This window comes from Anopheles funestus, chromosome 2RL, assembly GCF_943734845.2.
Source record: "Anopheles funestus chromosome 2RL, idAnoFuneDA-416_04, whole genome shotgun sequence".
Lineage (NCBI taxonomy): Eukaryota > Metazoa > Arthropoda > Insecta > Diptera > Culicidae > Anopheles > Anopheles funestus.
This window is the reverse complement of record NC_064598.1, coordinates 60,831,851-60,855,633: the sequence shown is the minus strand read 5'-3', so window position 1 is coordinate 60,855,633 and position 23,783 is coordinate 60,831,851. Positions and strand designations below refer to the sequence as shown.

The 23,783-nt window shown below is 40.6% G+C and overlaps 1 protein-coding gene across 9 annotated transcripts in view; it reads right to left on the bottom strand.

Moving 5' to 3' along the window:
- LOC125761375 (tyrosine-protein phosphatase Lar) overlaps positions 1-23,783 on the bottom strand; it is a 254,654-nt gene that overhangs the window by 213,642 nt on the left and 17,229 nt on the right. For 2 of the 9 annotated variants that reach the window (XM_049422437.1, XM_049422445.1), the window contains exon 1: positions 13,816-14,745. The exons of 3 other annotated variants lie outside the window; for them this stretch is intronic. The gene's annotated coding sequence lies outside the window, so the exon portion shown is untranslated. Of the gene's footprint in view, positions 1-13,815; positions 14,747-23,783 lie in introns of those variants that run through there. 4 more of the 9 variants (XM_049422442.1, XM_049422446.1, XM_049422447.1 and 1 more) reach the window with 4 other exon arrangements.

The following is a 23,783-nucleotide window of genomic DNA, read 5'->3' as shown; positions in this document are numbered from 1 at the left end:
CGAGACAAACTGGGCACTGAAACGAAAGCAACTAAATGGTGAAAACACCGACACAGAGAGATGATTAATGGGGAAAATATGTTATGCCTTTTCCTTCTTCTCCCCGCACACCTACAACCTTCCTGTTCTACAAACAATGCGGAAACGTACAGCGACGTACCAACGGCTATTCGGACTGGTTTATCTTCCCCTGATTCATACCGCAAGACAATCGAGCAGGATAATGAATGAGATGTTTAGCATGAAAATTTCCGCTAATTTCTTGGGATGCTGGAATGAAAGAAAATATTCTAGCGTAATGAGATGCATTTCCAGTTAACCTGTACACGTTTAAAAGAGCAACACGTTTCTATCGTTCCTTTATGCCACTGGTTCTTAATCATTATCTATTATGATTATTATCTCTCGTTGTGTAAACAAATTACGGAATAGTGATATTGTGGTGTAATAATTTCCACTGTAGACAAATGGAGGAGTTGTTTTTGTAACTCCATGCGCATGCGATATTTTATGGAGGAATGTTTTTTTTTGCTAGTTTCACATTATACTTCAATATTTTTTGCTAAAATTGCAACTAACAGGTACAATTTATCTTATTTATATTTATTAACGTAAAATATCATCAGAAACATGTTTTAAATTTCAATGAGATAGAAAATAGACGAGCCGGATTATGAACATTTTCATTTATGGTAAAGTAATGAACGTTTAAAGTTGTAAAGTCTATTTTGAAGAATATTATTTTAAATAAAAAGAAAGTTTATATTCGTATATTTTAAGTTTATATTCGTAAAAAAACTATCGATAATGGTCTATCTCTCTCTCTCTCTCTGTCTCTCTTTCTCTCTCTCTCTCTCTCTCTCTCTCTCTTCTTGGCTTAACAACCTCTAAGGTCATGCCGCCCATTTCTTACTTACTAGACTTATTTTTACAACGTAGCCAGATAATCAGTCCTTGCTACTGGGAACGGTCCGAACGGGATTTGATCTCCAGTGGAACCGGCGCCGTTTATCACATACACCACCGGGCGGCACTAGTAAAGGTAAATCATGTATAGAATCCCTGACACATAATTCAAGTTAATCGATGATCCAGATCCAGATCCAGATGATCCAGAAAATCTGGGTTCTTATTGAGACAACCTAACGTACGAATAGTACATATGAACATTCTTCTTCAACTTCGATGTTTTTATAGTTTAAAAAATAAACATTTATTTTATAAAATTATTTCCATATAAGTATAACTTCCATCTATAGTATATCTTCATTTTCATTTCGATGAACCAACAACGAACAGAATTGACCAACAGAAAAGGGGTTCCCCCTTTTCAAGGTTCAAGACCTCGAAATATTTTAAAGCTTTATTGAAAAGATTTAACCAACTACCTACTGTATTTTTTGCATTGCAACACTTTCCCAGTAGTAAGAAATTGGCACCAAATCAAAGAGGCGGAAGATTGTTACTAGACTATAACGAAAAGATTTGCATAAATCAGGTATTATGAATCTACATTTAAGAATTGATTATAGAACAAAATGTTTTACCCAAAACATTTAAGTCTGATGACAATTCTACTACCACTCATTAGTATTCTAGAAAAAATAGTAAATAGTTTCACGAAAGCAACATCAGCCACAGTAAACCACTACACCGATAAGAATTTTTGGACTATAAAAGTAATGGCATAATAAGTTTTATTTGCAATCCAAGTGAAACGGTTCGGTGCGAACGAAACATTAACCATGACCGCAAATGACTTGATCGTTTAACATTGTTACGCACAGGCATGAAACGAGTGAAACAAACGCTTAACCCAATCGAATCCGTCAAAACAGTTAAACGTTTTCGGTCTTCTTATAAACGCCCCAAAAATTCCAACGCAATTGGCTGTGCGCTCTTCTGTCCAATATTCTGCGAAGGATACCAATCACATTCTCGTTAACATCCAGGCTGTGTATGGCACACAAGTTCCAAGAAACAAGTAAGAAATTTTACTAAACCGTGTCCCAGCACCGTGTAACAGCTTCGAACTGAAACACGAACACACGTACGGAATTAAATACGATTTTCCCGACTAACGTTTGGCATGATTTTGCACACACGCCCAATTTTCCCACGACGACTGTACACGTTCTGCATGCGTTCTTTCGACCAGCATGATTCTTCGCTTCGGTATAAATACAAGCAGTAATCCGACGCAACGCGCATTCGATCGGTTTTTTTAACGCAGTATGGTGCTATCGCACATAGAATAAGAGAGTAGTATTTCCCTTTCCAATCGAATTGTTCTTCAAGCACGTCTTCACTCTAAACGTCCATCAGAATAAGGATATCTGTATTGACCTTTCTCTCGTAAAACAATTCATCCACAGTAGACAAACGTGTTCAAATTCAGGCGTGTTTCAGGCACAAAACATTGCACCATGTGCAAAAGTACCATTGCCAAACCTCCTATTGACTAGTCTATGCACTATTACGACCACTGCTACATATTTCATTTCAGTTTTTTTCCCAACAGCGACCGCGACCTAACAGAATTGCCCAAAAACCAGCTGCGTCAGATTTGTGCAGTGTAAGAGCACACGCTGACGAAAAAAAAGAGACCATATCATCATCGAATCTTTCTCTACTACACGGTTTTGCAGTGTTCGACTCGAACTCTGTCAACCTTACACAGAAACGAATTTTCCCCTTCTCGCCCTTTTCATTCCACCGTCAACCAGAACTGCCCTACACATCGCATGGTATAATCGGGTAGTAGCCCTTTGCCACCCTTCTGAAAAACATGCGCTACCATGCTTCCGTTATGATTCATAATGTTTGCCGGAAACACCCGGGTGAGTGTACACACGACACTGTCCAAAGCTATCACCCACACACGAGCGCACAAGACAACTAACATTGGTAGGGGGTGAGAGTACGCGGTGCGATTAGCTTCTTTCCGGCAGACATGATGTTTGTAAGACGATGTGTAATCGAGTAAAATTGGTTTGCTTTCGCCTGCTGGCCCAAAAGCTTATCAACAGGGGGATTGGTCCTCGTCACACAATCCCGTACCTCCACCAGGCACAGCCTCACTCAACCGTGCAGAATCGACACGGAAAACAACGACAAAACTACCTTCGTTAATTCGTTTTTTCCCTATCCTTAGCCGACCGTAATGCTCTACAGAAATTCCAGGCACCATCGGCCAATCTACTACTTCCGTTGGTTATGGCATTAGATATGCAGAGAATATATTTATTAGACTCTACCGTAAGAATTATAATTTATGGTATGGATGTGATTACATTTTCTCCAAAACTATCGTCCTGGATGGCAGCTACCACGCTGGTGTAGCCAGTGTACCAGTGTTAGTAAATGTAAGGATTTTTCTATCAAGACGACTCCGGCAAGACATACAGAAATGCTTCCACCGCTCTCGAATGGATTTCAATTCAATGAGAATTCAATTGCAAACCGGGCTCTGAGGATATCATAAAGAAATCCAGAGTTGTTTTTATTTTCGACCGTAATGATCTCGATTAAATGATGAACGTTTTTCGTACAAAGGATATAATCCTGTCAGTGCATACTTTTTCTTTCTCCACCAACAATTCACTACAAATCATTCCTTTGAGATGGACAACATCGCACGCAAAACTGTGCTGAAAAGATATTCTTCATTCTATTTCCCGTAGTATAATCTAGTTTTCCTTCTTATCGTGTCAGGACCATCAAAAATATGCATCAAAACCATGGTCTGTCTTAAGCCCACGTCAAACGTTTTCAGCATCTGTTCGTTATCCCGTGGGCAATCTTTGTTCGTGAATTTATCACGCCTTTCAAATCATTTTCCTTTGCAATCGTACAATTTCAAGTGCTTTTCAAAAGCGGCTGCCAACCCATTCACTATCCTTCCTGTCGGGGATGTATCGAGTCGACGTCAGCAGTGAAGAACAACAACAGAAAAACATTCCCAACAACAAAATTATCAACCTTTCCCAACAAACATTAGGTCGCTCCGGTTCCGATGAAACATTTCTGCAAACATTTATTGTTGTTGGTACGAAGGCTTAGTTTGAGGGGTTCCGGAATCTCAAGCAAACGCCCAATCGACCAGTAAAAGAGGTTAGGTAAAAGACCTAAGACCTTGTATTAGTTGGGTGTTGGTCAGTTTAGGTTTTGTTCATTGGTTATCACAGTTGGATCCCTCGTGTAGACCAACAAAATGGCCGACTCCAACAACGTCACACATGCTGGTGTACGTAACGGTTTGCCCCTGCTACATTGCAAAAGTGATAATCACACGCACAGGACAACACACCTCATATAGACAAAAAGGTGGATCGGGCACCCTAACAATATGGATGAAACGAGTTTTTATCGTAAAACACCAAAACAATCTCCAAAAAACCATCGTCGGCACCAACACATACATTCAAAGCAAAGGGGGGAAAGGACAACTCGACATCGCTTCGCGGCGCCCCATCGTTTAGAGTCAGTTTTGCTTATTTTTGTCACCTTTTTTCCAGGTGAACGAACTAACTCGGTCGAAAGTTCTACGGCCACACAGTAGATTCCAAAAAACAAATAGTTTCTTCCGGTTGTCGAGCAGATCGGAATAACTTTAGTTACAACGCCCCTGACCAGCAAGGATAGCAATCCTAAAACTTGTCGAAACTCCTGAACAGAACGACATAGAAGCACGCTAGTAGAGAAAAAGGCGAACGATTCACTATCTTCTAGAAAATGGTCACATGGATTCTAACCACAATCAAATGTAGTTTTCTCTCGATGCCACACATTCACAACCAGCGCTTAGATGAAGAAAACCCTAAAATTATGCAATACAACATCACAGAGTTGTCTCGCAAGAAAATTGGCGCACACGATGACATAGACAAAACGGAAACGGTATGAAAAATGAACCAACAACAATATTGTAAACCATCAAGCGAGACACGAAATATTTACCCTCTGGGGCTGGGTAGAGTACAGTTTCACATTTTTCTACCGACTTCTCAGCCATCGCTTGGTGATCCACCTTACATACCCACAAAATCCTCGCTCACAACGCATCTTCCTAAATCTCTTCCTTCGCCAGATCTTACCGAAACGAACAAACGATCAACACAGCACCATGCAACCAGCACCAAAAATCAACGTCCTGAGAAACGAAGCCATCATCGTCCGGAGAAGTTAGCATCCCCGGAGTTAGAAGTCCACTCACTTTTCGTTGCCCTTGAGCGAGTTCATGTTTCCTCGAACTCCCACTAACGAAAATATAGCCAACCGCCCGGCACAGAAGAAATGGTATGGAACGAAAAGGAATCTCAATGGTCCAGCCGTTTCTGTCATACCGAATGACAGTTGGGCTGTCAGTCAGTCAGCGTTCTGGGATGGCAGCCTCATTCCTGCAACCCAAGCAAAGAAAGTGAACCCAATACACAGATTTTGGAGCGTCCACCAGGACTGTATTCTTCAAGACAAACAGAAGGGAGGAAAAATGGAACGCCAGAAATTCAGTTCCGCCGTAACGATGAAGCTGTGCAGAACATCCCTAGCAAACCACGAGATGGAACACATTGTACGCAGGACAGTGTCGCAGAAAAAATAGATTTGAACATTTCCAAATATATCTCTTCGTTTCAGCCATCGTGGAACTGTATGCAAAGTTATACACCATTCAGCAAGCTTTCTGTATTACGTTCCAACCATCCAGTTTCAACAAAACCCGTCCCAACCGTCGGAGGAAAATATTTCTTATCTGCATTTGAAAAGAACCTGCTGCCTGTCACCAAGTGCCTTCGACACTGCCATTTACATAGCATGACTCACTGATCTGTGAGACACCGGAGCAAAAGGAAAACCCAAACACTAAGAAAAGCTCTCCAGTCTGTGAAAGCTTCTTGTTCTGAACATCCCATTCGCAAACAACGCCCATTTTCGTCTCCTTATCACTACTCGCTACTGGTTGCGATGGTGGTAATAAAATGATTCAATAATGCAAATCTAATATATTTACTCGTTAATACATGCTTCTCATGCCTACGCACGACGAAGCTAGCCGAACTAATGCGCTGCTGTGATAGTCTGTTCAAAAGTTCAGCTCTACGCAAACAGATCCTTTACTCGGCGCTAGCTTTTCTTAGAATCATATGGTCCTTTCCTTTTCTGTCTATACTATAGATAAACTACGCCTGAAGGACACGCGAAGCACTACGCCAGACATGAAACACTAAAACTAACTTCAGGGCATCGAAGCATCATTCTATAATACACTCCCACCTCGTTAGAACGTATTGTTGATAGCGCACTACATTAACTTCAGGGAGTTTACACGTCAACCTTACATTGCTAATATTCGTACATCAGCCAAAAGGATTTCATGGTTGATTGTAGTGAAATTTATTCTCCATACTGTTAAGAAACCACCGTATTATCATGCTTGCACTATCACCGCGCACAAATATCGGTCAGCACACTACACTAAATATTTCCACCTACTAGCAAGAAAGCGCGAAGCAGATGCGTGAGTGCAATTTTCTGGGGATTAGCTTTTGATAAATTTGTAGCGTCAGTTGCGCAACGAAGGATGCGAAAACACCATTAGCGAAGCAGAATGGGATGGGTCCTATATCCGACGTGTCTTCTCTACCGTTTGATAGAAATGCCAAGATGCTTCCATATCGTCGCATTTGCACTAAAGCAGCTTTTGGAAAGCCATTGTTTGATTGCACATAATTCAAGCATAATAATGTTATCAACATCATCATCAGTGGGCACATATGAATCTGCTGTTGTCTAAGTGTTCAAGGAGTCGTTGTTCATATAATAACGAATACTATTGGTTTTTGCACATTTTTAATATTATCATAGAAATGTATCCTTAAATGTACTTTCCCCTAAGATTTTCAACTTTTTTTTGTCGCAAAAGGCTTTTGTATGTATAGCAAGCAATAAATTTGTTTATAATATTTCTGGAAAAACATCATTTCTATTTATATTTCATGTTCATGTAGAGTTCGTGGTATATTGGACTTAACGTCACAATTGTCAATCTGTAACGAAAACATTATTATAAGAATTGCCATTTTTTGTTATTGTTAACTAAAGATTCATTAATTAAATCCGTTGTATCTGTCTCGGGATACTGAAACCCACGTGGTAAAAACAACATATTAGTTCAGTTTGTGTTATTTAATAACTAGCATTAAATTTAGCATAAAAAATGTAAGGGAAAATCAAATGACAGGCGCAAATGATGAAATACGCAAATCACCCAAAATTGTTTTTGAATCCCATGCCATTCATATGGAATGTCATGTTCGTGGTTTTGTTCGTTATACTGTTAGTTTTTTTTTATTTTCAGCTCTAATTTGATGAAAACTAAGTGCTTTGCGATTTAGCATTGTTAATAATAATTTGTAGTCCCTATTTTGAAAAACATTTGTTTAAAATGTCGTTCAAATTTTTTTTTTTACATTTCAACTCCTTAATCCTCCCATATGTAAACAGCCCACTCATTTAACATTCCATATCAATGGCACGCGATTCTATATCAATTTTGGGTGTTTCCATATCAATGGTCAAGTATTTCATATACGCTTGCGCGATTCCTAAAAGTGGGTTATCCGCACCCTAGCTTTAGCATTTTAATTTAACTTTACACACTTTACACACTTTATTTGTTGGACGCATTATTATATTTATGATCCTTTTGTCTCATGTCTCGAAGTTGTCTGAGTCTCATTTTTGTATTAAAAAATCGTTGTTTATTTAAGCAATTTATTTATAAAATAAGATATATATATAGTTTTTTACTTGTTAAGAACGTCCAGGCCGTATCAAGACTTATTTTTACCACGTAGCAGGATAGTCAGTCCATGCTGCGGGGAGACGGTCCGGATGGGACCACCAGACCACCCCGAGAAAAGAAAACTATACGAAAATATTTGATTCGCCATGTAAACAAATACAGTTTCATATAAATCAGAATTAAGTCAGAATAAATTAAATAACACTATAGTTAAGTTACAAATCAGGTGTGAACTATAATTTCTTTTCAGTACAATAATGTAAAAATATTAAAATTTGCTTGTTCCAACCATTTCAGGAAAATAGCTCTAAATAGGCTGGGGTAAGCCGACTTTGAATTTTGTAGCATCAACGTACAATACCCCTTCAGCGTCAAGAACAAATGACGTTCGTTTAAACAAAAGAGTACAAATAAATAAAACGTCAGAAGGACTTGCGCAAACAACGCCGGTACACACAAAAATAGGTTCCCCGGGCGGGTAAACTGTCTTTACAATTGCTCACGTCACGTCGTGCTCCAATGCGAGACTATGTTTCATATGTGCTCTCATTTGCTTTTTTTCTAATGCCCATTCCAAAACGGAATGCTTTCCCCAACGAGTTAGAATTATTACATTACATATGTTGTCTGCCCATTCGCGTGGCCACAGGGCCGTTCGGCGAATTTAACCGCGAAGATGTGATCTGCCCACGAGCATACACTGCTTCTGTGCATGATGATGATGTCGCGACAACATCAACGGTTTCTGTGAGATTCTCTCAAAGTGCCCGCCATGCAGGAAGACAAATGGTAACGTCTTGCGAACGATCCATGCACGAAAAATTCAATATGCCCCCAAAGCCATGGATTGTGATTATTTACTTAAACACATACACGCGCTCTCGTACGGGTAAACATGTATGGTCGTGTGCTCTCCAGTCTTTCCCACAGCTTCACCACAGCCGAGATCGAATTCTCGCAAGTGGATGTTTCGGCCCGGTTCCTGACTTCATTTCATAACTGAACTCAACCAGTCGGTGGGATGTACTTCGGTAAAAAAGGAACGATTTTAGCAGCGCCAGGCAGTTTAGCCCCTTTTACATTCGCACCCTCATCCCTATCGACCCTGGCTTTACCTCACCCATGCTGAAAGGGATTGGTGCTGGAAAATCCCCTTAAGGCTCGGAGAACCTGGGCTGGAAATGCCATCCATCTTACGGAACCGAAACCCACAAACGGTTATGGTTTTCCATCCGTCGATTTTCTCTGGCATACACTTTGGGCCAGCGATCGGATAGATATAAATGGAGACTAAAAAATAAGAAAAGATGCCGCTATAAAACCGTATTTCACACCATAAACAGACGAGTGATAAAAATGTATGATTGAAAAGAAGAAATGATCCCCAAAAGCTAAACCACGGTCACATCCCATTTTACACAACCGGCAATAGAACAGCGCTCGGAACAATACCAATAAAGTATGTTACACTAACATTTATCATTGTTTTTTTGTTTTTCTTCACGCACTATTAAACCAATAGCATAGGGACAATTTGTCAAATATATTTATACATTTGTAACCCTAAATTTACGATATACACTTTAAAAAAGTAATAAAACAAACTGTCTATAAATATTTAAATGTAGCAATAGAATGACGAAGTTTTTTTATTCATGAAAAATGGCCTGACCAACCGTATTGCTAATCACGTAGTTTTGACTGATACTGAAAATATAAAGGTATCTAAAATCATCACAAAGTTACCCTACACACAATACTTTTACCTACGCTTGGATGAAAAACTTTACCGGTTTTCCTGGAAGGTACGATTAGTTGAAAATCTGCCCTAAAAGGATGCTAGAATTGTTTATTCTTTTCAACATTTCCCACAAACTCTTGCGTAATCAATACATCCGTTATTTTCGATAAGGCTTACTTCTACCTTTACAATGCAATGCTTTTAAAAAATTCTACCTAGATCGGTAAGCCGTAACTTGCCAATGGGGGAAAAGTATTAAACAGTTGCCTTCGAAATGATCGATTGCTGCTTAAGATTTCAGTATATGTACGTCAATGCCCAGGAAAACGATTGTTTAAAACACAAATATTTTAAAATGCACTTTCCGTTGTGTTTTACTCGGAAACTATTATTCTTTCTCGCTTATTTTCCCCATAATACAACATATGCTAGACGGGTCGGACCATTTCTGGCGAGTGGAAAGCAAAACGTTGCCCATATTGTATGTATTATTGAACTTTATGCGTACCAGCGAACGCATACTAATAGAAACATGTTTTACGTTCATATTGCTAACCACAGTCTAATAATTACGATTCCGATTTACTTTCGAGAAGCAATCCAGATGAAGTTGACCTCCTCGGTCAGTAATATTCAAAAATCCACCAAATACCATTGGAGCAAAGTTATGAAAAAAAAGCAAAAAACAACCTTCTTTTTACCGAACAGCTTAATCCAACCACTTCTCTTGTACTTCCAGAAGGAACAACCAGCAGACACAGCTTTGCAATTTAATCTTCCCAGCATAACGAAATCAAATTGCGTGAAAATATTCGCCGGAAATGAACTGCTCACTTCAAAATGTGCAGCATCCACTTTCTTCAGCACGGAATTCTTTTCGACGACACGTTACAAAGCAACGGCACCATTCGTTCGTGTGGAACCACGGTGCAAAACCGTAATTCAAAATTCCGTCCACGCGTACCACACTGTACCGGAGCGTCCGACGAAGAAACGATGATCGAATTGTAAGTACTAATTTGTTGAATTAGAATTCACATCCATTTAATTGAAATTTTCATTCTTTTCCTCTAGCCATCTCACATCGTACTGGCTCGTTCGATGGTCGTTGTCATGGTGCAAACATTATTAAATAAAATTAGTATTGCACCGGTAAGCCAACCACCACCGTCGTGCTGCTGCTGTTAGTAATCGTGTCGGACAATCGCTCGGAACAAGAAAAACGCCTTCGCTTGACATGGGAAGATTTCAGCCAAAGGGAATAAAATAGATTCAATCGGAACGTGTAGTAAACCCACAGCCGTGGAAGAAAAACACAACGCCACAGGGTGAGTTTTTCTTTTCTATGCTCCTGTTTCTACGACAGAGTAGAAATAGAAAAAGGAGCCAGACACGTGACAAAGTTCATACGGCCGCACTTCCTTCGGAGGGGCGAATTTCGCACAATGAGTGGATTGTACGGTTTTCCACCACAGCTGCTTTATACAGCTTTGGCAAACCCCACTGTCTCTCAGTTTGTGTCCATTCTACCGATAAACTTGGGTTTCCAGATCGAGAATCTTGATATTGTGTGATTCGTTCCGTTCCGCTTTTCTGTTCGCACGACAAGCTCCTCGCAAAAAAAGGGATAGCCCAATGAAGCTTTCGTTCGATTCGAAAATCCTCATCCTCATCGCAACGATCGTGCAAGCTTCCCACACAGTCTCAGGGTGGCACCGTACACGTATAAAACAAACACACACAACCGCTTACCCCCTTTGAGTTTTAGGGTACCAAAAATCAACCATAAAAATGCGGTTTTTATATTCAGATCAGTTTTGCTGCCCTTTCCACGCACTGGCTTGGCTCAACCACTGCCCCTACCAGCCTACCATTGACCAAGGAAAAACTCACAATTATTCGTACCCTCCAGGAAAATGCGCCAACTCTTCGCATCTCACTATCCCTCTTATTCTCGCTCACTTTGCCAAACCCGTCGAGGAAAAATAGCGTAAAGAAAGCAACCATTCGAACGAGGATTTTTCGCGACCCAACCACCTTCAACCCATCTCCAGAGGTTAGATGGCGGAATTGGAACCCCCGAGAAACCTCCGACGAAAGACTGTCGTAATAACGAGCTCACGGAAAACTCAACACCATACCCCTGACGCGATCCACCCATTTCCAGCAGAATGCCGAAAAGGATAAGAAGATGGGGAAAATTATGTACTCTTCGCTGTTAGAAGGCCCAAAAAGGAAGGAAAATAATGAGCAAACGAAAGAGCCGAAGAGGAAATGCTGCCACTCGGCATCCGTGTTTGATGTGGGAGCGAACAGAACGGATGGAACAGCTTTGCATAAACGTAAAGTTAGCTTTTTACAGCCAAAGAAGAAGGTTTAAAAAAACCAACACCACATAGCGAAGGAATGGAAGGCAAAATACTCAGTCAATGTAGGATATTGGATTCGTTTGCCACCCTTCAATGGATAGCACCCTTAGCGCGGCAAACTCTGTTCCACTGTTCCGATGTTCAAAAGCATGCAATCCATGGAAGAAAACTGTCAAGAATATGACAAAACATCGGTGCGAGTTTCGCTAATGACTGTCCGATTTTAGCGGTGCGAATCTGATACAGAAGATTTAGCCATGGCCTTTTCTGCTCGTGCCGGACAAATCGTGATTTGACTGCGATATTAATTACAACCATCTTCGGATATGAAGCAAACAAATTCTTAAAAATACGACCAGGAGTGCATAAACTGCAGAATTGAATAACTTCTCATGTAAAATCTAATATCAAACTATTTTTTGGTTTGCAGATAAGTTTTTCTTTTGCTCTAAATAACCGGACGGTTGGTTAATATTATTATTACCCCACGTACCCTTATCAGCCAATTCTGTTGAGATTAGATTTCACAAATCATTACACAGTAGTGTCACTGTATTACATTCCGTTTTCGAATTTTATAGCGATTTTGGAAGGATTTTCTATTCTAATTCCAAGGATTACATACAGTAGTATATTGCTGGTCATGTTATAGGTATTATAGGAGCAATGTGTTTTTGATTACTTTAGAAACAATTTTCAGCTAAATTCCATTTTAACGCTTTTTGGGTTTCGTACTATAAAATAGATGTGTAAAAGTCAAAGCATCAACTATCTTAGAACTCGTCCCAAAAATCTATGTAATGAAAAAGAAGCATTCCAGTCAAAATTACTGGTCCGTTAGTTATAGTGTAAAGCAATAACAGTGTGATAAATAAAAACGCAACAAATCTACACACAACTCGAAATTATTTTTAGCGGCAAGCCGTGACAGATTCATTTCTGACATGGAACGGTTCGAATAGGATTTTGTTTCCTTCTTGTCGTGTGGAACCGGCGTTGCTACCACATACACCACCAAAATACATTTAACACAAATTTAAGTACCCAAATTAGTTGCATGTCAGGAACCGTTAGACATTAAAAAAGAAATACAGTTCAGTAATATTTTATTAATACTCGATGTTCTCCATAATCATTAATAAACAGTCAACACAAAAAAGGAAATAAAGGGTGTAACAGACATGTGACAGTAAAATAAGCGATTAGTGTTGATAGTGTTGAATCAATCTATTCTTTTGTTGAATAAAAATCAATGAAATATTTAAAAAAAATAGATCCAAAACTCAAAATTCACTTATTTATGAACACAAGACATAAATATGCATTTTTTGCAAGTTGAGCATTTTGTGTAATTTACTATTAAATCTTTCATTTTTTGTTATCATCGGCTTTGCATTTAATATGTCAAATCACCTTTGGAACTGTCATTTCCGAGTTGCACGGATAATGCGACATCCGGCTAATCGTCATTTCACTGTATAATAGTGTTTGTATAGATATGCAAAACTGATGGACTTTTTTTAATATTTGATTATATGAACAGTTGTATTACTATATAAAGTAAAAAAAAGCAATCAATCATATCAGTATCATACGTCTTAAATTCGAATCTGAATAAATTTAAGAACAAATTAATCATAATGAATTTCCAAAGTTACAAGATAGTACAAAGACATAAGTTGTTATTGTATTAAAAGATTAAAATCCACTGTAAACCCCACTTAAAACTCATACCTCGACCGGTACACGGATCATAAACAATACTTGCATCAAGGCCGTTCATTGAACGCCAAGACATGTCAAAGAAAACATAGCATGTTTTTTATATCGAGCGGAATGGTATCGCAATTACTATATCATGTTGTCGATGTTATACACTAGGGAACTTGTGTTTGGCTTACCGTTTGCTGATTTTATTTCAACCAATATTAATGTCTCTTTTCTTCATACTTGTGATTACACGAGATAATACCAGTTTTAACCGCTCTTGGAGATACAGCTGGATTGAGTCAGCATAACAATTTGCATGTTTTTATGCTTCTGTTGAACGTGTGTTATTGGACCGTCATCCACACACGTACACTGCCTCTGACACTACAGCCACAAAGTAACACCAACGAGACGGCAAAAGGAAAATTGGTGCATAAGTAGCAAACCACTACACACACACACACACACGGCAGGACCCAATTGCTCAAACGCCTTCACGCATAAATTCGCCCACGCACAATTATAAACATTCACAACATTCAATCGACGAACGTTATTATGCACTATGCTCCAGCGACATCGTCATCACTGTCCACCGTACACCAAAACGATAACATCGATTTTCTCATTTCGCAAACCGGATACACCGTACGGCGTATCATCCGGCGTCGGAAAGATTTCGTGCGAGAGGATGAGAAAAATCAATACTCTTACTCCGTACACAAATTTGTGTACACTTTTCATCACCAACGCGAATGACGGCCACACAACATTAGACACTTTTCCTCACAACATGATGATTCCGATACATATATTTGGCTTCTCGCTCGCTTTGCAAACCGCTGCTCTATTGCAACAGCTTCTCCAGGCGGTAATGCACCGTAAACACTATGATTTTTACACCAAATGCAGCCGCAAGCACTATTTTTAATGAAATCTGCAGCAGCAATTTACAATAAACATTTTTTTCACTACAACAACAAAGTAGTGATGGTCGGGACCGGAACGGAGTATCGATACCGCAATAAGTCAGGACATGATTCAATCCGTTCCAACTCCAGGCAGGAGATGGTTCAATCCGGAATATTCATTCTCGTTTTAAATTATATTGTTAAGAATATTATTTCAAAAATATTTAAACGACTACTCTCGTTTTGAATATGCAGCAAATATAAGGAAATTGTCAATATTGCAAAATGCGGCTATTAGTTTGCTATTGGGTAAAGAGTTTAAAAATTAATTATGTTCAAAACAAAAAAAATTTAAATGAAATTAAAACCATTTGATTGTTAATAAACCAAACCGAGACATTAAAACCGAAAACAAAATCCTTCTAACATCATTAATGTTCTTTCATTGGACATCAAGCGTGGCCATCACTACAATGCTTCGAACGACGAGTTGCTTGAACACTATTCACTGTGATTTTATTTTCTTGAACAAGCATGCGCGCTTGTTTGAAAGGGCAGTTTCAGGAGCCAAGCATAGGAATTTGAGCGCGTTTCTAAAATCTTTAATACCAATGCGATTAAAATAGTATTATACGTAACATTTTAATAACAATAAACGTGTTCATTATTCAATGTGGTTTTGCTAACTGTTTATCTTTAAACTAATCAAATATACAAATAAATCCATTTTATCATTTCTTGAAAAATTGTCATTCATATTAAGGATTATATTTTTGATTCAATTTTTTTCATATCAAACTATTTATTTTAATTAATAATTATCTGAAATCATAGCAATAGAAGCAATTTTACGTACGCTATAGTTTACAACTTTGCTGCTTTCATAGATAATGCTCTCTGTAAACTACACAATATTAAATCATCATTGCCCCAGGCCTTATGGTCGACACCGTGTTTAAGAATTGCGCTTATCAACATTCACCTAGCGCCCGCTTCTGACCTACCACCCATACAAATCAATGTCAATCTAGGCTACGCAAAAACTAATCACACCGTGTAGCAGCAAAGTACCACTGAAACGTGTCATGCTTTCGACACTCCTTTCAGTCTGGCGCCTCGGCATGGCGTGCATAAAAAAGTCATGACGCTCGCGGCGGTCGAGTGCCATCGACCGTTGCTCACCGCCACGGAGCTATTCGCAGTGGTGAATCTCATGAGGAATCTAGCAGCGTCATGGGACTATATTTGATGATCAAGCGTTCCTCATTCGTTTTATTTCTCTTGGAGGGCCATTTTTTGTTGCCGCTCTGCAGCCGGCGACTGCAATCCTTTAGCTTCTTCGGTTCCAATTTCCCTGAAACTACCCTGTGAGGCCAGCACCACAACATACGGATGGCTCGTTCGACCACAATTGAACCGACGTTGGTTAGGTTTTGCTGCGTCGTGGTCCGCACAAGATGGCGACAGACAGCGGGACAGATACCACCACATTGTCCGTGTCCTCGCCGAGAGCACAAATGATAATGAGAAAGTTGAGAACTTAATCAGCAATGAAGGAAGCTTCACCGGCCAAAGACGACGGTAGCTGTCGATGAAGGTTTCGGTCGATGAAGGGCTGTAGGGCCACCACTCACCACTACAAAACTGAATGTCGACCATCACCAACAGACTGGTGACGAAGATGAAGCACCATTTGCTAACAAGTGGCTGGCATAACCAGTGTCCATTTCCTGTCGAGTTGAACTCAAACTGAACATTCCATGGTGAGTGTTGCACTTCTTTAACCCTGCGACAGAAGAGACGATGACGAAGTGTTTAGTCGCGGAAGTGTATTTTTGTACTAAAAATTACACTAAATAATGTGTTAATCTAAATTTAATATCTTTTTTTTTATTTCTCTATTACATTCATCTCCCATATGTATGCTCAAGTTTCACGAAATTCTATTTTATTGATGGAAAACAATTGAAATTTTAGATCAGTACGTTTCTTTAGTACGTGTTAAGTATTGAACTAGGTATGCAAAGACGGACTAAAAACTAGAATTATAGCAAACTAATACCAACACACACATTGTAAGAATTAAGAATAAAGATTAGTTGCAATTCAGACCCCGAACGGTTAAGAAGTTATATTTTCGCAAACGCAATTCGCTAACATAAAAATTGGTCCTTCGAACCGGATCATTGCGTAAAACTGGTAACTTTTAACCGTTGTAAGTTCAAACAAGTGCATAATGTCGAATCCGGAAGTTTCCACATTTACCGGAATGCAAGCTACATCCAGTCCAAAGGAATCGATGACGAGTGTAGTAAAACGGTGTCAAACACATTTAATGCGTAGAATGGATTCCCTTATGAACGCTATCCAAGCGGCAAAGGATGCCGATTATTCGTATGTGCAAGAGTGGACCGAACAGCTCAACACAATAGTGTCCGCGTATGAGTCGAAGCACGCATCGCTATTGGAGACAGTGGATGCTGCGCAGTGGGAGGAAGAAGAGCAGCGGTATGAAGTGTTTGATCGCCGTCGCTTCGAGGTGTCGGTACTATTAAAAAGGCGCGAATCCGAGCTGTGTGCGTGTAGCCCAGAAACGCAGGAACCAAGTGTGACGAACCCAAGATCAAAAGTGCGGTTACCGGAGATTCCACTTCCCAACTTCAACGGCGCTTGGGAAACCTGGCCTACGTTTCGTGACGCGTTTACTAGCATGATCGACGGACACCCGAAATTATCAGATGTGGATAAATTAATTTATCTAAAACGCGTGGTGTCAAAAGAGGCAGCGCAGTTGATCGACGCAGTGGAAACGACAGCGGCGTATTATAGTGTGGCTTGGGAACTGTTGAAAAATCGCTACGAGAATAAGAAGGTGTTAGTGCGACGCTATTTAGATGAGTTGTTCGCCATGTCACCGGCAAAGCGGGAAGGCTACGAGACGCTCACCATTTTGATCGATGGATTCGAGCGGACCATCAAAATGGTGGAAAAGCTTGGAATTTGCACAAAAGGCTGGAGCGTTCTGTTGGCGCACATGTTATGCGACAAATTAGATCCCACCACCCGAAAAGAATGGGAAACTCATCATAGAAGCATCGAGGTAGCGAACTATGACGAAATGGTGCAATTTCTTAGAGAACACGCTTTGGTGTTACAGGCTTTGCCTCGTGGTCTCGCAAAGGATCTCCCGTCTCACGCACACACTAACCACAGTCGTCAAAAATGGAAGCCCACGTGTGCGTCAGTGAATGTAATGGAAAGGAAATGCTTATTTTGCAAAGTAGATAGCCACTCAGCCTTCAAGTGTCAGACTTTCCGAAACTTACCCGTACATCAACGATACGATATGGTGAAGGAGAAAGGTCTCTGTATAAACTGCTTGGCGTCAGACCACCGCGTGAGGGATTGTGCTTCCAGTGCGTGTCGTGTTTGCAAGCTGAAGCATCACACTATGCTGCACAGGTCCCCGAGTGAGCAGCAGCCATCTTCTGATATCGGTGTTCCCGAAACAACTACGCCCAGTGATTCAACGAGATCGTCTGTGACACCCTATTCTATCGAACCGGCCAACAACGTCATGCTTACACCGACTGAACCAGAACCTTTAACAACTGTATTGCTCCCAACTGTTCTGGTGACCATCATCACCTCGAACGGCAACAAGATGATAGCACGAGCATTACTGGATGGTGGGGCGCAAGTTAACCTCATCACCGAGCGAGTAGTACAAGGATTACGAGCACAAAGGCAACGGGATCATCTGTCGATTGGAGCAGTGGGCAAATCCAACCAGACCTCATCACATTCGGTAAATGTAGTGATTCAGTCCCAGTGTACTAATGTTCAATTTCCTTTAAGGTTGCACGTACTGCCGGAGATAATGTGGAACCTTCCGGCGGCTAATGTCGATAAGCAACAATGGAAAATACCACCGAATATTAGGCTGGCCGACCCGACATGTGGAGAGGTTGGAGCGATCGATATGCTCCTCGGTAGGGAAGTGTATAACGAAATATTGTTAGACGGTTTGGTCAGACTTCGTTCGGAAGATAATAGCTTGATGCTACAAGAAACGCTATTGGGTTGGGTAATGTCTGGAAAGGCTTCATTAGAAAGAAGATGCGTACCAAGAAGTCTTGTCAATATTACGTGCAGAACAGAATCATTAGACGAACAACTTTGCAAATTTTGGGAACTTGAAGCGTGTCAGTCATCGAACATATTTTCCCCCGAAGAATCTCAATGCGAATCGATTTTCGAAAGTACAACTACCCGCGGATCGGATGGAAAGTTTGTAGTAGCGTTGCCAAAGGATGAAGTAAAGATAAAGAAGTTAGGTTGCTCGTACGAAATCGCAAAGCGACGACTTCATTCGCTGAATCGTCGTCTAAAAGCCAATCCTGAATTGAAAACACAATATAAGGAATTTCTAGATGAATACGTAGGGTTAGATCATATGGAAGAAGTCGGTTTCGAACCTATACGCGAATCGCCTACGTATTATATGCCACATCATTGCATTGTTAAGCCGGATAGCCTTACAACCAAGCTAAGGGTTGTTTTTGATGCCTCTTGTGCAACAGATTCAGGAGTTTCGTTGAACGATACTTTATTAGTTGGCCCTGTCATTCAAGATGACCTGATCAGTATCATAATGCGCTTTCGTTTCCCAAGATACGCATTGACGGCTGATATCGAGAAAATGTACAGACAAATATGGATAAGAGATGCCGACCGTCCTCTCCAACGCATTCTTTGGGGAGATGAAGCAAGTGGAATTCGAGAATTTCAACTAAAGACAGTGACGTATGGTACCTCGTCTGCTCCATATTTAGCGACAAAATGTCTTCAAGCACTTGCCAACAAGTCCAGTCTATCGCATCCGGTAGCTTCAAAGATTTTGTCGTCGGATTTTTATATGGATGATCTGATTAGCGGAGTAGACACGGTGAACCAAGGAAAACTCCTCTGCAGAGAATTATCTGACTTACTGCATTCGGCAGGGTTTCATCTGAGAAAGTGGGCTTCTAATTCGGCGCAGATACTGAATACACTTCCACCCGACCTTCGAGAAATGGGCTCGGAACTTTTGATCGATCCTCACAAGTCTATTAAAACACTTGGTCTTAAATGGAGTCCAGCGCAAGACATACTTACCTTCAGTATCCCAAAATGGAATAAGGAGGATCAAATCACTAAACGAACTGTGGTATCAGATGCAGCTCGTCTGTATGATCCTTTGGGACTGATTGGCCCAATCATAATTATAGCAAAATGTTTCTTGCAAGTTCTTTGGGAAAGAGGTGTAAATTGGGATGAACCGCTAGAAGAAGAGTTAAGAGAGAAATGGATGCACTTTAAGCAAAGCATTGTAGACATAAAGGATATCGCTGTACCACGTCGAGTAGTTACGGAAGAAACGAATCTCGTAGAAGTACATGGCTTTAGTGACGCCTCTGAGAAGGCATACGGTGCCTGCATTTACCTACGCACGATTACCGCAGATGGACGAATCTCAGTAGAGCTACTGTGCGCAAAATCAAGGGTTGCACCTATAGAAAACGGCAAAAGGCAAAAGAGGGTGACGTTACCAAGGCTAGAACTGTCAGGAGCTTTACTATTATGTCATCTGTGGCAGAAGGTGAAATCGAGCACTAAACGCGAAATGAAGAGTGTATTCTGGGTAGATTCGACAATTGTACTGCACTGGATCGCTGGTAATCCTTCCCGATGGAAACCCTTCGTTGCAAACAGGGTTTCGGAAATCCAACACCTTACGGATAAAACGCAGTGGCATCATGTGTCAGGGGAAGAAAACCCAGCAGATATCATATCTAGAGGTATGTTACCCAGCGAACTCAAGAACAATGAGGTTTGGTGGCATGGTCCAAAATGGCTGAGTCAGCAGCTCCAATGGGCATCACGAACATCCATCTCAAATGCAAACTTCACAGCAGAGCAATTGGAAGAGCGAGTCATAGTATCGGTTGCTAAATCGAAAGGCCCAAGCCCGGTGTTTATGCTTCGATCGTCGTATACAGCCTTAGTGCGGTTAGTAGCGTATATGCTCCGCTTCCGTTACAATAGTCAAAGAACGAACCGATACCAACGACGAATAGGATTGCTGACGCTTTCTGAATTACATCAGGCCACAAATGTACTAGTTCGGTTAGCACAATCGGAAACATTTTTAGAAGAAATATTAAGTCTTAAAGATGGTCAAGTTAAAGCAGCATCTAAGATGAAATCGCTTGCACCCATATTAGTGGATGGTATTATATGTATCGGAGGTAGACTTCGGAATGCTCCAGTTTCGTACTCTCGCAAACATCCAATCATATTGGACCCCAATCATCCTCTTACCCTACTCATCATGAACGCATATCATCGTCAATTTCTGCATGCAGGTCCCCAATTGCTTCTAGCTCTAGTTCGTGAAAAATTCTGGCCACTTCGGGCGCGCAACCTAGCACGAAAAGTAGTACATAATTGTGTAAAGTGCTACCGAACCAAACCTACGTGCCTGGAACAGATGATGGGCGACCTACCACCAGAAAGGGTCACACCAACCTTTCCGTTCCTCAATACTGGAGTCGATCTATGTGGGCCGTTCTGGTATCGTCTCGCACCTCGTAAGTCTACACCTATTAAGGGTTACGTCGTAGTTTTTATATGTTTGGTAACCAAGGCAGTACACGTGGAATTAGTAGCTGATTTATCAACACAGCCGTTTCTTGCAGCCCTTAAGCGCTTCGTGGCTCGACGAGGAAAGCCAGCATTGATAGAATGCGACAACGCAAAAAACTTTCGAGGAGCAGCTCGCGAGCTAAAGGAACTGTACGAGTTTTTTAAAACACAACAATCTCAAGATGCCATTGTAAGTCATTGTACTAACGAAGGAATTGAATTCAAATTCATTCCCCCACGTGCCCCAAATTTTGGAGGATTATGGGAAGCGGCCATAAAAAGTCTAAAAAAACACCTGAAGTGCACAATTGGAGCAGCGATCCTTCTAAGGGAGGACCTCGAGACCTTGTTAATTCAAATCGAGGCCTGTTTGAATTCCCGGCCACTTACGCAGTTATCGACAGATCCTGAAGATTTGGAAGCGCTTACACCGGGACACTTCCTAATCCATCGCAGTCTGCTGTCCATACCTGAACCGTCGTATGAAAACATCAATCTAAATCGGTTGGATCGCTATCAGAAAATCCAAGAGTTTGTCCAAAGAATCTGGAAACAGTGGAAAACAGACTATCTATCTGGACTTCATCCTCGAACTAAATGGACGAGACAGAGAGCGAATCTTGATGTCGGAACGTTGGTACTGATCAAGGAAGATAATCTTCCACCGTTGAAATGGGCAATCGGAAGAGTAACGCGAGTTTTTAGAGGAAAGGATGACAACATACGTGTTGTAGAGGTACTTACAAAGGACGGAGAGTATCGGCGAGCTATCTCTAAAATATGCGTATTACCCATCCAAGGCGAGAAATAGTTAGGGACATGCGGAACTCAAACGAATAGTAGTAGAAAGTAAACTTTCCACGGGGGGCGGCATGTTAAGTATTGAACTAGGTATGCAAAGACGGACTAAAAACTAGAATTATAGCAAACTAATACCAACACACACATTGTAAGAATTAAGAATAAAGATTAGTTGCAATTCAGACCCCGAACGGTTAATAAGTTATATTTTCGCTAACGCAATTCGCTAACAGTACGTTTATATTCACTATTTCAACCTGTCCTTCAGAATTCTTATTGACATTCAAAGCAATCTATTATTTTTCGTTCACTGCCTGTTTTTGCTTTTTGTAATTGATGTAGGTTCAAACAGCTTCACGCCAGGTCGTTAGATTTGTTGGTACAATTTTCGAATTCTCCCTCTGAAGCTGTACTAATTGAACGAACACAAATGCAGTGTAATCGAGTGCTACCGAACAAAACCATCTGTATGGTTTACGTAAGAGGACAGCGGTAACGAACACAACAGCCAATACTCATTTATCAAAACCCCAAAACGGTGCATCATTTATCTTACCCGTTTCCAATAGTATCTGCCGAACGTGCTCTTTGAACGGAGCATTTCTTCGATGTACGAACCGATTGTTCTACTTACAGCCCTTTTCTTTCTTCAACCAACCCATGACACCGTTCCAATTCTTATTGAAAGTCGTCACTAAGTGAACGAAGAAAAGGACACTGAACAGAAAACCTGTGTAATCGAGCGATAGAGGTGGAAAGAAAACAACAAAAAACTACAACAAAAGCATGTACAACCGTCAACCAGACAACAGCTGAGGGCTTTTATTTTAGCATTGTACACCCTCCCCAATTTTATCCTGTCGCAAACTGGTTTCCATTCGTCTTTAAGTACTTAGTGAGCCATTGTAGCTATCTTTCTAACTTGATTGCCGTCATCTTGGGCGGAGCAAATGATTTGGAAAAAGAATTTTGTTCACTGTGTCGAATATGATCTGCTGTTAAGTCGAAAAATGATCGACTTTATTTTTAAAAACTTCGTCGCTCCGCTTTTTATCAATTGATAAGTAGAGCAAAAGCATAAGAAAGAATAAGATAATTCCGAAATGAACACAGAAAAACGACGAGAAGTACCATATTAAAAAAAGCACACATAAAAATCAATACAGCATTAACAAACGTCTATACCATTTTCCAACCACCAATCATACGAAGAACAACGACGACCCGTGGTGTTGGAATGCCCCACTTATGGGTTTTATTTTTTTTATGTATAATAATCATTGCGCATTAGAATGAGGGAAAATAAAACCGTTACCATACCAAGAAAATGAAGCGAAAACTTTTTGCTGGTGCAATCTTGCAAAACGGAAATAATAGTTTTTCTTCCATCAATGCAAAGAGGTGCTGCATCAAAGCAAGAAAAAAAAACAAACATTCGTCAAAAGGAGAAAAATTTCATTCCAAATAGAGAAGAAAACCGACGGACTAAGCACAGAAATCTAGTTGCCTAAAGGCGACGGAACCTGGTCGGCTGCTGCGAAAGGGTATTATTCACTGAAACTACCATTTATACCTTCCACTGTTCGCAATGGCAAACGTGTCCTTTGAGCGTGCCACCCTTCTGCCACCCGTTGAGGTGTGCCCTATCTTCAATGGCTGCTGATAGTGGAGTTTTTTTTTTCCTTAGTGGCTCCTTTTGTTCGCATGTATTGTTATCTCTGTCTTAGTTTTTTCTTCCCATGCCTTCCTCCCAGTACTCT